The sequence below is a fragment of the Cherax quadricarinatus genome, chromosome 80, assembly GCF_038502225.1.
Source record: "Cherax quadricarinatus isolate ZL_2023a chromosome 80, ASM3850222v1, whole genome shotgun sequence".
Lineage (NCBI taxonomy): Eukaryota > Metazoa > Arthropoda > Malacostraca > Decapoda > Parastacidae > Cherax > Cherax quadricarinatus.
In genome coordinates this window covers 19,705,177-19,720,807 of record NC_091371.1, presented here as the reverse complement: position 1 = coordinate 19,720,807, position 15,631 = coordinate 19,705,177, and positions in this window count along the sequence as shown.

The following is a 15,631-nucleotide window of genomic DNA, read 5'->3' as shown; positions in this document are numbered from 1 at the left end:
TTCGTTCGTCAGTGTGTGGCTAGTTGACGGTCCGACCCGACTAAGACCATTATCATAAGTTTTTCTCTATGTGCGGGTTATCCGTGTATTGTTCCAGTAACGGTATTGTGTCTTTTCGTTCTCTATAGAGAATATACAGGATGCGAGTGTTGAGAAGGTCGAGGCCTCTACCGACTCTTCTCCCACCTTGGCCAGTGGCAGCTCACACCGGTTTGGCTTAAGTGTTATTCGACCCCTGGGTTTCCACACCGGCTTATCTCTCATCCCTTTCCTAAACCTCTCACCCCATTTTTCCACAATATGTTTTTAAAACTTCGTAACAGCTTTCTAACCTAGCAGTGTCTAACGAAACTTAAATCTAACAATCTCGTCTTAGGGAAACGATAATTGGTTAAGTTTGATTAGGAATGTAGATAAATGGTTCAAAGAACTGACAAAATGTTAAATTAGACATGTGCAACACTTGGGCATCTTCATTGTGGAAACGTTTGGCCACACAGTGGCCTCATCAGTCCAACTGGACTTATGAAGCCATATTTACCTGGAGTTTACCTGGAGAGAGTTCCGGGGGTCAACGCCCCCGCGGCCCGGTCTGTGACCAGGCCTCCTGGTGGATCAGAGCCTGATCATGTGGCCAAAGCTCTCGCTTCACACGGTGAGGGTTCGGGTTCGATTCCCGGCGAAGGCGTGGAAACATTGGACGTGTTTCCTCACACCGGTTGTCTATGTTCACCCATCAGTAAAATGGGTACCTGGGTGTTAGTAGACTGCTGCGAGTCGCATCCTGGGATAAAACTGACCTAATTTGCCCGAAATGCTCGCATAACAAGGGGCTTTCTGTATAGTATTTGATGTCAGCTAGGACTGTATACCTTGCACATGTATTTGTAGTAAATAAAGATATTAATATTATTATAAAGTTACCTAAGTGTTGCACACGTGTCTAATTTATCAAGTTTGCTTAATTAACGTTAACCTAACCTATAAAGTATGTAGAGAAACTGGCTTAAGCATGTAAAGTAAAAACAAAAATGGTGTAAAGACAGGTTGCATTAATCTTAGACTTGACATATTTAATGTCGTTAAGCTAATTATTTTAATATTGAAAGAGCATGTTTCACACCCACACAAAGGTGCCGGTACCACTATACTCTGATACATATTGTCCCGTATAGGAATGGTATACAATACCGACAAGATGAAGAATTAGACACACGTGCAACATCTGGGTATCTTTAATTGTAGACGTTTCGCCATCCAGTGGCTTTATCAATACAAGCACATAATGTGAAGACTGTAGAAGTATATACAAAAGATGAGGTAATCAGTCCCTCAGCCTTAGAGTAGGTGATGAGCACCGTAGTCTTTCAAGATTGAAAATATATACAATGCATAAGAGGTGATGACCATTGTAAGATTACATACATCTAGGAAAGAACATTCACAGAACAACCAAATGAGAATATAATCACAACTATAGAACAAAAGAAACAGTACAGCAATATTGTAAGGAACAAATGCTGAACTTTTCAAGCAATTTTATAAAGACTGACTTAAATGGTCACTGTAATGAACACCGTAGTGTGTCCTGCCGAGAATAATCCAACATCAGGCTGCGACCCAAGTCATTTTTCCGGGAAGAAAATAAGGGGATATAATTATTTTCTGAAATTATCACCTTGAAATTTTTTTAAGATAGTACAGCAATAAAAAATTAATCTGGACAATAAAAAAAAGTCATCAATTTAAAGCTTGACCATCAACCTTATTATCCAGAATTTTTTTTCATTCTTCACAGTTCATTCACTTAAATTACGTCCCAGACCTTAAACTCAGCCAGCTCTCACACTAAACCTGCTTTCTAAACCCACTAACAGACTTTACCTTCCTTTTATTTCCACGTGTGGAGAAAAATCTCCAACAGGGGGAGAATAACATGGGGGCTACGCTCCCTCTCTATTCACCCCTCCTGGAGATTTTTCTCCACACAGAGCATAACATGTGGACATCATCCAACCTTTAAACAATCACGTTACATTTCATTAAGCTAATACGCTTGACAACAATCTGCTTTACACATCTACTAATACAACACTTCCTTTGTCTGCTTCACTTCCTGCTCAGCTTGCCCTCTATAACACACTGGTAACAGTCTCCTCCCTTTGGAAAAATAAACAAGCATGCAGTATAATGCATCCTTCATTAACTACGTTTCGCCCGCAATATACTACATGTGTGTTTACTTTTCCATCGTGTCGGTACTTTTTACCATTTATTTCCTCCTCCCTTTCTACACTGGTCAACGCTAAGAGCCCGCCAGCTTTTGCATAGAAATAAAAGTAAATATAAATGTAAATATAAAAGTAAATATAAATTGTCTGAAATGTAAAAGATGTTTGTCGAGGAGAATATTTTGTCACATGACATCCCACACCGGCCTACCTGGATACCTGGAGGTTATTCCGGGGATCAACGCCCCCGCGGCCCGGTCCACGACCAGGCCTCCCGATGGATCAGGGCCTGATCAACTAGGCTGTTACTGCTGGCCGCACGCAGTCCGACGTACGAGCCACAGCCCGGCTGATCCGGCACTGACTTTAGGTATCTGTCCAGCTCTCTCTTGAAGGCAGCCAGGGGTTTATTGGCAATTCCCCTAATGCTTGATGGGAGGCTGTTGAACAGTTTTGGGCCCCGGACACTTATGGTGTTTTCTCTTAGTGTACCAATGGCGCCCCTACTTTTTATTGGCGGCATTTTGCATCGCCTGCCCAGTCTTTTACTTTCGTAGGGAGTGATTTCTGTGTGCAGATTTGGGACCATTCCTTCCAAGATTTTCCAAGTGTAGATTATGATATATCTCTCCCTCCTGCGTTCCAACGAGTACAAGTCAAGTGCTTCCAAGCGTTCCCAGTAGTTAAGGTGCTTGACAGAACTTATACGTGCAGTAAAGGATCTCTGTACACTCTCAAGATCTGCGATTTCACCTGCTTTGAATGGAGATGTTAATGTACAGCAGTATTCCAGCCTAGAGAGAACAAGTGATTTGAAAAGGATCATCATGGGCTTGGCATCTCTCGTTCTGAAAGTTCTCATTATCCATCCTATCATTTTCTTTGCACGTGCGATCGTGGCACTGTTGTGATCCTTGAAAGTGAGATCCTCAGACATTACTACTCCCAGGTCCCTTACATTATTTTTCCGCTCTATTGTATGGCCGGAGTCAGTAGTATACTCTGTTCTAGTTATTATCTCCTCCAGTTTTCCATAACGGAGTAGTTGGAATTTGTCCTCATTGAACATCATATTGTTTACCGTTGCCCACTGGAAAACTTTGTTTATATCTTCTTGGAGGTTGACCGCGTCCTCAGCAGATGACAGCCTCATGCAGATCCTAGTATTATCCGCAAAGGATGATACGGTGCTGTGGTGTATATCTCTGTTTATGTCTGATATGAGGATAAGGAATAAGATGGGGGCGAGTACTGTGCCTTGTGGAACAGAGCTCTTCACTATGGCAGCCTCCGATTTAACTCTGTTGACCACTACTCTTTGTGTTCGATTTGTTAGGAAGTTGAAGATCCATCTCCCCACTTTCCCAGTTATTCCTTTAGCACGTATTTTATGGGCTATTACGCCATGATCGCATTTGTCAAATGCTTTTGCAAAGTCTGTGTATATTACATCTGCATTCTGATTTTCTTCCAGTGCATCCAAGGCCATGTCATAGTGATCCAGTAGTTGTGAGAGGCAGGAGCGACCTGCCCTGAACCCATGTTGCCCTGGATTGTGCAGATTTTGGGAATCCAGGTGATTTGCAATCCTGCTTCTTAGCAGTCTTTCAAAGATTTTTATGATGTGGGACGTCAGAGCTATTGGTCTATAGTTCTTAGCTAATGCTTTGCTGCCACCTTTATGGAGCGGGGCTATATCCGTTGTTTTAAGTGACTGTGGAATTTCACCCATGTTCAAGCTCCTCCTCCATAGTGTACTTAGGGCACGCGAGAGGAGTTTCTTGCAGTTCTTAATGAAAACAGAGTTCCACGAGTCTGGGCCCGGGGCTGAGTGCATAGGCATGTTGTCAATGGCTTTTTCGAAATCTATCGGAGTTAGGGTAATGTCGGAAATCTGGCATACATTTATGGAGTTTTGAGGCTCATTCATGAAGAAATCATTTGGGTCGTCGATCCTCAGACCGATTAGTGGTTCACTAAACACAGAGTCGTACTGGGATTTCAATATTTCACTCATTTCCTTGTTGTCGTCTGTGTAAGTCCCATCCTGTCTGAGTAAGGGCCCGATACTAGATGTGGTATTTGCCTTGTTTTTGGTATATGAAAAGAAATATTTGGAATTTCTTTCAATTTCACTAATAGCTTTAAGCTCCTCCTGCCTCTCCTCACCTCACATCTTAAACACTCGCCATGCTACAACATTTTAAAAGGTAAATACCCGCTAACATTTATGTTTCACCTAAAAAACGTCATTCAATAAAACATTTATGTTCATGTCCAGTATCTCAATAGCTGTATTTTTTTAATCATTATTAAATTTAAAGGAGAAAAAAAATCAAACTTCAGACAAAACAGTTATTACAAGAGAAATTTTCACAGAAAATTGGTCTGAATGGAGAAAATTACTTGGATAAAGGTTTAGAGGAAAGAATTCTCGTTCCAAATATATATATAACTTTATACTTTTATTTAAAACTTTTGACCGACCACTCTTTACAAGTGGTATAAATGGTGGCAGTGGAGAGTGAGGAAAGGCCACCACCACCAGTGGTCTTATATCTGGGTGGGTTTCATCTCGTGTCCTACAAGGAAGCGCTAACAGGAGACTTGAACTGTAGCCTACAGTTACTGCCCAGTCATCGGTAAGTCACGTGATGTCTGCTCATGCTTGCTCCCGTTATGTCCTCTCTGCACATTTCCTTACACAGATTACACCAGGGATAGACCCAAGAGGGAGATGGATACGTAAAGTCAGTACCTGACCAGCCGGGCTGTTGGACTAAGTGCGGCCAGCAGTAACAGCCTAGTTGATCAGGCCCTGATCCATCGGAAGGCCTGGTCAATGACTAGGCCGCGGGGGCGTTGACCCCCGGAACACCCTCCAGGTAAGAGTTCTCAACCAAGGGGGTGCGATATGGCATTTCAGAGGAAGCGACAGAGTCCCAATGAAAAGCACAATTCCGTTGACTTTACCAAAAACTTTTCTAATTGCTCAATTTATATTTGAAATTTGACTTCATCTTCAAATGTGATATTATTGTTGTAGGAGGCGCAACATTAATCAAACATTTCCTAGGGCTGCGGGACATAGAAAACGTTAGAAACCCTGGATTACACCAACAAAAATTTTGAGTAAATGATTTAGAAATCCGATAAGTTGATAAATGAAACACTTGTGCAATATTTGGGCATCTTTATTACGGAAACGTTTCGCCAGCCAGTGGCTTCTTCAGCCAAATGAAAAAAAAAAGTGATTACCTGTACTGAACTGAAGCCAATGATCGGCGAAACGTTTCCAGAATGAAGATACCGAAATGTTGCACAAGTGTGTCATTTATCAACAAAACTCTTGCTAGAAAATGTGTCTAATATTAATGAGCAGGAATGCTGTGCAATCCTCAATCTCTTAACTGTTTCTCACTTGTAAAACTGAAAGAAAATCTCTCAAACTCAATGAGACTCAAGAGAATATGAGATCATTTATAACAAGAAAGCTTGGGAGTCGTACGTTAAAACTACTCTGTCAGAACTGAACAGACAGGACAGCGAGATCTGTGATACTCCAGTACTGAAACTATGTACTGTGCCAAAACAAAAGTATTCACATTGCTAAACTCACAAACTAATATTTAGTCACTTAGCCATAATACCAACTTACCTCATAATTTGTAATATTTTAAATTTAAGAATTATTCTAAGTCTGCCCGAAATGCCTAGCCATGCTAGGTGTTCTAGTGGTACACTCTGTAATTATTATTTTTCTACATGTAAACCACACAATAACCAAATTCTGTAAACTCAGCATTGTAATCCTTATAGAGAATAAACTTTGAATTTGAATTTGAATTTGTATTGTGTGCGTCAAATGCTTTCGCATTTACATACTGCAGGGCATTTACCGTATGCCAAGTCAGCACAAATCTATTTGAAGCAGATGTCTGAGCCCTCTAATACAAGAAAGAATGTAGACAGCTGACAAAGTAAGATTTTATCATGGCATGGCGCAACTAACGACACCAATTAGGAAGGTGGATGGATATGACCATAGAGCAGTTTCTGATGAGATAAAATGACTTGCGAAATCGTAATAACGATTGCAAACAAATGACAAAACGGGTGGGGCTTGAATCTATGGCGAGTGAGTTTTAGGACTCACTTGCCAGGGGTTCAAACCCCATCCACTCTGTGATTTAAAGCCCCACCCATTCTGTAAATGAAAGAGATAAAATGTTTTGGAGGTCTCCCTCACGGAAGAGGTATTAAAAAAAAAAAATCCCAACAGATACACAACCATTGCCAACCAGTAAGCAACTAACTGAAGCTGAAGAGAAATTTTCGGACGTTTCATCCATGACAACAGAACAAGTTGAACTGCGGGAATCACACCTGAGTCGAGGTCAAGATGTTTAACCTGTAACTACCTTTCATGCACCTTTGATGTGTTCGGAGAGTTTTTCTACTCCCAGAGCCCGGCCATGGGGCCTGGCTCGTCTGGTGTTTGCCTGGTCAACCAGGCTGTTGATGCCGGTGAAGATATTTGTCCATTTTCCTCTTGAAGATTTCTACACTTGTCCCAGCAGTGTTTTTGATACCTTCTGGTAAGATGTTAGTCTGGAGCCACGGACGTTGATTAAAGTGTCCCCCTATTGTGCCCACTGCACCTTTGCTTTCACTAGGTTTATTTTGCGCTAATGGAAAGCTGGATACGATTTCGCTCTCTCTATTTAAACAATCCGTCGATGGTTTGGTTTCTCGTGTAGCATGAATAATGACTGATGACTCAATCGGCTGCGATACAGAAGAAATTATTGGCTTAGCAGAAATGCGTGCTATAGACGATAAAAAAAAAATACATCATAAGTGAAAGAATATGATACAATTCACTGCAATGATGACTTAAGATGGTGAAGAAGTTATAATAATCAGCTGTCAAAAGCTATTCAACAGAATCATGTGTGCAATACAAGAGGGTGACCAGCTGGTCAGTCTCGTGACTTACCACTTAGGCTCTAAATCCACGCACTCCTTGATGATGAGGTGTCGACGAAACAAACAAGACAGTACTGCGAGAATTATGCGAATCTCAGCAAGGAAATCTCAGGAAATTACCAGCACATTACAGGACAGGTCAGGTGAAGGAGCGTGGAGAGAGAAGACAGGCCAGGTGAAGGAGTGACGAGAGAAAATACAGGTCAGGTGAAGAAGCGAGGAGAGAAAATACAGGTCAGGTAAAGGAGTGACGAGAGAGAAGACAGGCCAGGTGAAGGAGTGACGAGAGAAAATACAGGTCAGGTGAAGAAGCGAGGAGAGAAAATACAGGTCAGGTAAAGGAGTGACGAGAGAGAAGACAGGCCAGGTGAAGGAGTGACGAGAGAAAATACAGGTCAGGTGAGGGCGTGACGAGAGAGAAGACAGGCCAGGTGAAGGAGTGACGAGAGAAAATACAGGTCAGGTAAAGGAGTGACGAGAGAGAAGACAGGCCAGGTGAAGGAGTGACGAGAGAAAATACAGGTCAGGTGAAGGAGTGACGAGAGAGAAGACAGGCCAGGTGAAGGAGTGACGAGAAAATACAGGTCAGGTGAAGGAGTGACGAGAGAAAATACAGGTCAGGTGAAGGAGTGACGAGAGAGAAGACAGGTCAGGTGACTTGTTGACGATGATAACATGAAGACAACCCAGCAGTGGGGTATATTTTCACTGATGACCTCGAGTCCTCTGTCCCGGGAAGCCGCCCATAACAAATGATAATACCTATTTACTACCAGTGAACAACTCTCTAATACCTATTTACTACCAGTGAACAAGGGTAACAGGTACAAGGAGACTTGCCCATACCTCTCGACTCGCCCGTGAAGGGAACCCAGGTGTCCTCTTTGGCTAGCCCAGCGGTGTACCACTGAGTTTTGTAGATGAATGGTTCAGAGAACCGACATGTTGATAAATTAGACACGTATGCAACTCTTGGGTATCTTTATTGAGGAAACGTTTCGCCACACAGTGGCTTCATCAGTCCATACAAAGGAGAATCTTGAACAGGAGGAGAATGAGGTAATCAGTCCCTCAACCTTGAGTCGATGTGGTCAGTCCATCAATCTTGAATAGAATACGGCATACGTGTGGAGAAGGAGCTTATAAACCGTTGGTAGGAGAGGTGCAGCAGTCATAGGTGGTGTCACATTTGTTCAATGTGGAAGTAGGTCGTGCCCACCACCTATGACTGCTGCACCTCTCCTACCAACGGTTTATAAGCTCCTTCTCCACACGTATGCCGTATTCTATTCAAGATTGATGGACTGACCACATCGACTCAAGGTTGAGGGACGGATTACCTCATTCTCCTCTTGTTCTTCAAGATTCTCCTTTGTATGGACTGATGAAGCCACTGTGTGGCGAAACGTTTCCTCAATAAAGATACCCAAGAGTTGCACACGTGTCTAATTTATCAACATGTCGGTTCTCTGAACCATTCATCTACAAACCTGTCAGACACTGCAACTTCTTGGGATCTTAACACTTGGGAATTCTTCGCTTGCCTAATTCTTGGGCACGACCTACTTCCATTGAACAAATGTGACACCACCTATGACTGCTGCACCTCTCCTACCAACGGTTTACAAGCTCCTTCTCCACACGTATGCCGTATTCTATTCAAGATTGATGGACTGACCACATCGACTCAAGGTTGAGGGACTGATTACCTCATTCTCCTCCTGTTCTTCAAGATTCTCCTTTGTATGGACTGATGAAGCCACTGTGTGGCGAAACGTTTCCTCAATAAAGATACCCAAGAGTTGCACACGTGTCTAATTTATCACCACTGAGTTAGGTTAGCCCAGTAATGAATGTGACGATGGTTACCAAACCTGCCACTTCATGATTGCTCTCTAGCATCCATCCTCTCAAGTAGCGCCTTGACGCTGATGAAGGGCTTTTGATTCAAAGAATTAGAGCTACCCTTCCCTTGTACTCATTTCCCCAGGCGCTGGGCGATCCTTACGTGTTTAGCGCTCCCCCCCAATCATTATACAATGTAAAAAAAACACCATCCTCTTGCAGTTCTTTCTAATCTTTTATTCTTGATAAGGTTTCATTTTTCTTTTCCTCTTTCTTCAGTTTTCCTCTTATCATTTCCTCGTTTCTCCAGTTTTTCATTCTCTCCTCTCCATAATCCTCCCTACTTCCCCTCTTACCTCCCATAACACTCTTCATCCCTCCCTACCTTCTTTACCGAGCCCTCAGTCTCTCTTCTCTCCCTCCTTACATTCCCTCCCCTCCCTCCTTGCATTCCTTCCCCCTCCCTTCTCTCCCTCCTTGCATTCCCTCCCCCTCCCTTCTCTTCCTCCCTCCCCGGCCAAGAGCCTAATAATAGCGCCACAAAATAAGTGGGGATCAGGATATAGTTAATAGAGATATCCTTAACGCACAAACAATAAATTGAGTTCACAATATTCTCAGCGTGGGGCTGGGGAGACTATAATAGTGCACCCTGGCTGCTAGGGAGAGTGTCAGGGAGCAGAGGCAGGGTGAGTGTCAGAGAGCAGAGGCAGGGTGAGTGTCAGAGAGCAGAGGCAGGGTGAGTGTCAGAGAGCAGAGGCAGGGTGAGTGTCAGAGAGCAGAGGCAGGGTGAGTGTCAGAGAGCAGAGGCAGGGTGAGTGTCAGAGAGCAGAGGCAGGGTGAGTGTCAGAGAGCAGAGGCAGGGTGAGTGTCAGAGCAGAGGCAGGGTGAGTGTCAGAGAGCAGAGGCAGGGTGAGTGTCAGAGAGAAGAGACAGGGCGAGTGTCAGAGCAGAGGCAGGGTGAGTGTCAGAGAGCAGAGGCAGGGCGAGTCTGAGAAAGCAGAAAGACAGGGAAAGTGTAAGAGAGCAGGAAGGCAGGGAGAGTGTGAGAGAGCAGGAAGACAGGGAGAGTGTGAGAGAGCAGGAAGGCAGGGAGAGTGTGAGAGAGCAGAGGCAGGGAGAGTGTGAGAGAGCAGAGGCAGGGAGAGTGTGAGAGAGCAGAGGCAGGGAGAGTGAGAGAGCAGAGGCAGAGAGTGTGAGAGAGCAGGAAGGCAGAGAGTGTGAGAGAGCAGAGGCAGGGAGTGTGTGAGAGAGAAGAGGCAGGGAGTGTTTGAGAGAGAAGAGGCAGCGAGTGTGTGAGAGAGAAGAGGCAGGGAGTGAGAGAGAAGAGGTAGGGGGTATGTGAAAGAGAAGAGGTAGGGAGTATGTGGGGGAGCAGAGGCAGGGAGTATGTGAGAGAGAAGAGGTAGGGAGTATGTGGGAGAGCAGAGGCAGGGAATATGCGAGAGAGAAGAGGTAGGGAGTATGTGAGAGAGAAGAGGCAGGGAGTATGTGAGAGAGCAGAGGCAGGGAGTATGTGAGAGAGCAGAGGCAGGGAGTATGTGAGAAGAGGTAGTGAGTATATGAGAGAGAAGAGGTAGTGAGTATATGAGAGAGAAGAGGTAGGGAGTATGTGAGAGAGAAGAGGCAGGGAGTATGTGAGAGAGAAGAGGCAGGGAGTATGTGAGAGAGAAGAGGCAGGGAGTATGTGAGAGAGAAGAGGTAGGGAGTATGTGAGAGAGAAGAGGAGTATGTGAGAGAGAAGAGGTAGGGAGTATGTGAGAGAGAAGAGGTAGGGAGTATGTGAGAGAGAAGAGGTAGGGAGTATGTGAGAGAGAAGAGGTAGGGAGTATGTGAGAGAGAAGAGGTAGGAAGTATGTGAGAGAGAAGAGGTAGGGAGTATGTGAGAGAGAAGAGGTAGGGAGTATGTGAGAGAGCAGAGGCAGGGAGTATGTGATAGAGAAGAGGTAGGAAGTAAGTGAGAGAGAAGAGGTAGGGAGTATGTGAGAGAGAAGAGGTAGGAAGTATGTGAGAGAAGAGGTAGGGAGTATGTGAGAGAGAAGAGGTAGGGAGCATGCGAGAGAGCAGAGGCAGGGAGTATGTGAGAGAGCAGAGGCAGGAAGTATGTGGGAGAGAAGAGGCATGGAGTATGTGAGAGAGCAGAGGCAGGAAGTATGTGGGAGAGAATAGGCAGGGAGTATGTGGGAGAGAAGAGGCAGGGAGCATGTGGGAGAGAAGAGGCATGGAGTATGTGGGAGAGCAGAGGCAGGAAGTATGTGGGAGAGAAGAGGCAGGGAGTATGTGGGAGAGAAGAGGCAGGGAGTATGTGAGAGAGAAGAGGCAGGGAGTATGTGAGAGAGAAGAGGTAGGGAGTATGTGAGAGAGAAGAGGTAGGGAGTATGTGAGAGAGAAGAGGTAGGGAGTATGTGAGAGAGAAGAGGTAGGGAGTATGTGAGAGAGAAGAGGTAGGGAGTATGTGAGAGAGAAGAGGTAGGGAGTATGTGAGAGAGAAGAGGTAGGGAGTATGTGAGAGAGAAGAGGTAGGGAGTATGTGAGAGAGAAGAGGTAGGGAGTATGTGAGAGAGAAGAGGCAGGGAGTATGTGAGAGAGAAGAGGTAGGGAGTATGTGAGAGAGAAGAGGTAGGGAGCATGCGAGAGAGCAGAGGCAGGGAGTATGTGAGAGAGCAGAGGCAGGAAGTATGTGGGAGAGAAGAGGCATGGAGTATGTGAGAGAGCAGAGGCAGGAAGTATGTGGGAGAGAATAGGCAGGGAGTATGTGGGAGAGAAGAGGCAGGAAGTATGTGGGAGAGAAGAGGCAGGGAGCATGTGGGAGAGAAGAGGCATGGAGTATGTGGGAGAGCAGAGGCAGGAAGTATGTGGGAGAGAAGAGGCAGGGAGTATGTGGGAGAGAAGAGGCAGGGAGAATGTGATAGTAAACACGGAGGGGGAAACAGCTAAAATTTGAGATGAAGATAGAGGTATAAATAAGGGAGGTGAAAATATGAAAGTGAAAAAAAAATACAAAAAGCGAAAGGGAAGCATATGAAGAAGGAAGATGAGAGAGGGAGAAATGAAAGAAGAACGGGATAAAAAGAAAGGAAAGGAAGGAGAAGGCAGAATAGCAAGAAAGAAGAGAATGAGAGAGTTAGGGGAGGGAGAGAGGTGCGTGTTAAGGCCTCAGACCAACTGGTAGAGCAGACCAATATAGTGTACTTTCCTTTCAGGTTTCCCAGTGCGCCAGACCTCACAGGTATGTTACACTGGTCTTGGACCAGTGTAACATACCTGTCTATGCATTATTTTTGTAGTTATGGAAAGCGCTAAACTCGTATGAGTCGTACAAAGTCTGGGGAATGGGAGGTAATCAAGTCTGATACAAGGAGAGGGTAGTTCCATTCCCTTGAATCAAGAGCCATTAGCTAGCATCATGGCACCTCATGGGAACCATGATAACGACGTACAAGGTGGTCGGAAGCTGGAAACACAAGTGAGCTACAGATGTAGGTACGATAATACCCACTAACCAGTGTATGTAGGACAATTTTTGAGGTTGAAGGGGAAGACCAGCAGCTGTGTTTCGACCCTCCCCCTCAAACACATAAGCTACTCACACTACTACTAAACACACTATTGCTGCTACGACTACTACTACTATACACACACTGCTGCTACTACTATACACACACTGCTGCTACTACTATACACACACTGCTGCTACTACTATACACACACTGCTGCTACTACTATACACACACTGCTGCTACTACTATACACACACTGCTGCTACTACTATACACACACTGCTGCTACTACTATACACACACTGCTGCTGTTGCTACTGCTACTACTGTTCACACACTGCTGCTGTTGCTACTGCTACTACTGTTCACACACTGCTGCTGTTGCTACTGCTACTACTGTTCACACACTGCTGCTGTTGCTACTGCTACTACTGTTCACACACTGCTGCTGTTGCTACTGCTACTACTGTTCACACACTGCTGCTGTTGCTACTGCTACTACTGTTCACACACTGCTGCTGTTGCTACTGCTACTACTGTTCACACACTGCTGCTGTTGCTACTGCTACTACTATTCACACACGGCTGTTGTTGCTACTACTGTTCACACACTGCTGCTGTTGATACTGCTACTACTGTTCACACACTGCTGCTGTTGTTACTGCTACTACTATTCACACACTGCTGCTGTTGCTACTACTGTTCACACACGGCTGCTGTTGCTACTACTACTACTGTTCACACACTGCTGCTGTTGCTACTGCTAGTACTATTCACACACTGCTGCTGTTGCTACTGCTATTATTCACACACTGCTGCTGTTGCTACTGCTACTACTGTTCACACACTGCTGCTGTTGCTACTGCTACTACTGTTCACACACTGCTGCTGTTGCTACTGCTACTACTGTTCACACACTGCTGCTGTTGCTACTATTCACACACTGCTGCTGTTGCTACTGCTACTACTGTTCACACACTGCTGCTGTTGCTACTATTACCACACTGCTGCTGTTGCTACACACACACACACGACTTGTTCACACACTGCTTACCACTAGCCAACTACTGCTCTCAGCTAGTCTGTTGCTATTACCACACACTGCACTGATAGCCTCTAGACCACACCTTCACTCTCATGGGCTCTACACTGCTCTATTCTCGTCTTGATCTGTACAATGATAGCTATCTAGCTCACTCTACACTTCTCGAACTGTCCTATCTCGCTCTCCCCACCTCACTGCCTATCTTGAGGCCCTTCTGCTCCACTAACTCCTGCTTGGGCCTGGCAGTGCGTAGGCCTCTTTCAGAGTAATTTACATAACAATGGCACAACTAGCCATAGCATAGCATACATCGTCACCACGCCATATGCTATGTATGCTCTCTCAAAACCTCTGTTGAGGTATACTTGAACACATTTCTGCTTTATATTATGACGACCGGGAGAGAGCTAAGAAGATATAAGCTCAAAAAGGACAATGCTTCCTACACGGTCCAGCTATGATGACCGCAGCTGAGCTATAGAGAAAGCTTGATGAACAGAGTTACTAGATGCGTGAAGGAAGGTATCAGCGTAGTCATCTTCCTGGTGGCGAGTAAGACGCCTCTTATACTGCTTCACATTTTCTCCTGCAGCTAAAGCCTAGTAATTTCCCTCCCCGCTTTCTCTTCCTTTCTTATTACTCATCTTCCTCTTGTCTGTCCTCCTTTACTACCTCATTACTATTACTAATGCTATTTCTTATGCTACTAGTACTACTATTACTAATGCTATTACTATTACTGCTTTAATATTAAACCTGCTACCATTCATACTTATAAAATAATTTACAATTAAAACTTCTAATGTCATTATGATTACTATAATTAATTTATGCTGTTAAAAGTACCAACACTACTAAAAACAGTATCATTTTCTATAAAACCTAAAACAATTTTATAAAACCACTACAAGTGTTCACGAGGTCGCTACTATTACTGCTTTCGTAAAGAAAACTGCAAAAACTATCTTATTTTATGAACACTACAACAACACATTTATAAAACAAACTACTACTATTATCACTACATTTATATAACAAACAATAACTTATCACTACATTTATATAATAAACAATAACTTATCACTACATTTATATAACAATAACTACTACACTCTTCAAATAAAGTTACGTATCTACACGAACCACACTCAACAAACAATATTCTTTTCATATTCTTATTCTCTCTAATTCCCCCTCACCCGTATTTCATATTCTCTCGTTCCTATTTAATTCCCTCATATTTCATTCTCTCGTTCCTATTTAATTCACTCATTTCATGCTCTCGTTCCTATTTGATTCTCATATTTCCTTTCCTCACTACTATTTCATTCTCCCACTCTCTCTCTACAAAAGGAGCACTTTATTTCACATCAGTAAACCACCTCTGCTCTCCTCCATGTTCTTCCCTATTCTCTCCCTCTCACCCATTCTTCCTCTTTCCACTATTTCTATGCTCCCTCTCCTCATAACTACCCCAGCAACACTACCTTAAAAACCACTCGTACGTAACTATTTGTACGTCTCTCCCTCGTTCTCTCTACTACACCCACCTCTCCAGTTTTATTACGTATCCCCAGAAAGGGGATACCCATGTCAGAATTTTTTCCTGCGAGGTTTCCATGAGATAACTTGAGAATGCCTCTTCTGATCGGCTTAAACTTTCAACGCTATTGTATTTTAAATAAAAATTCTGGCACTGGACTGGACCAGGTCTCCATTTGCTGGCTGTGCTTGCAGTACACAGTGCACTCTTTATCGTTGTATTATTGAAATAAAAGATGAATTTTGTATGTGTTTCTGTTATAGTTTTTCTAAGATCATTTTACTCTTATGACTTTTGCTACAACTTTCATAGTTTTAAGATTTTCTTTGAAAGAGTCCAGTCATTATTCTCTCACGTCTAGAGCTACACTGATTCACATCTCGCCTCCTCACTCCCTCCAGGAAGAAGTTACGAGTCTGATTGGTTCTCTGGGGAAGGTAATGGCTTCGACTACTGGCTAGACACCATTTATTTCGTT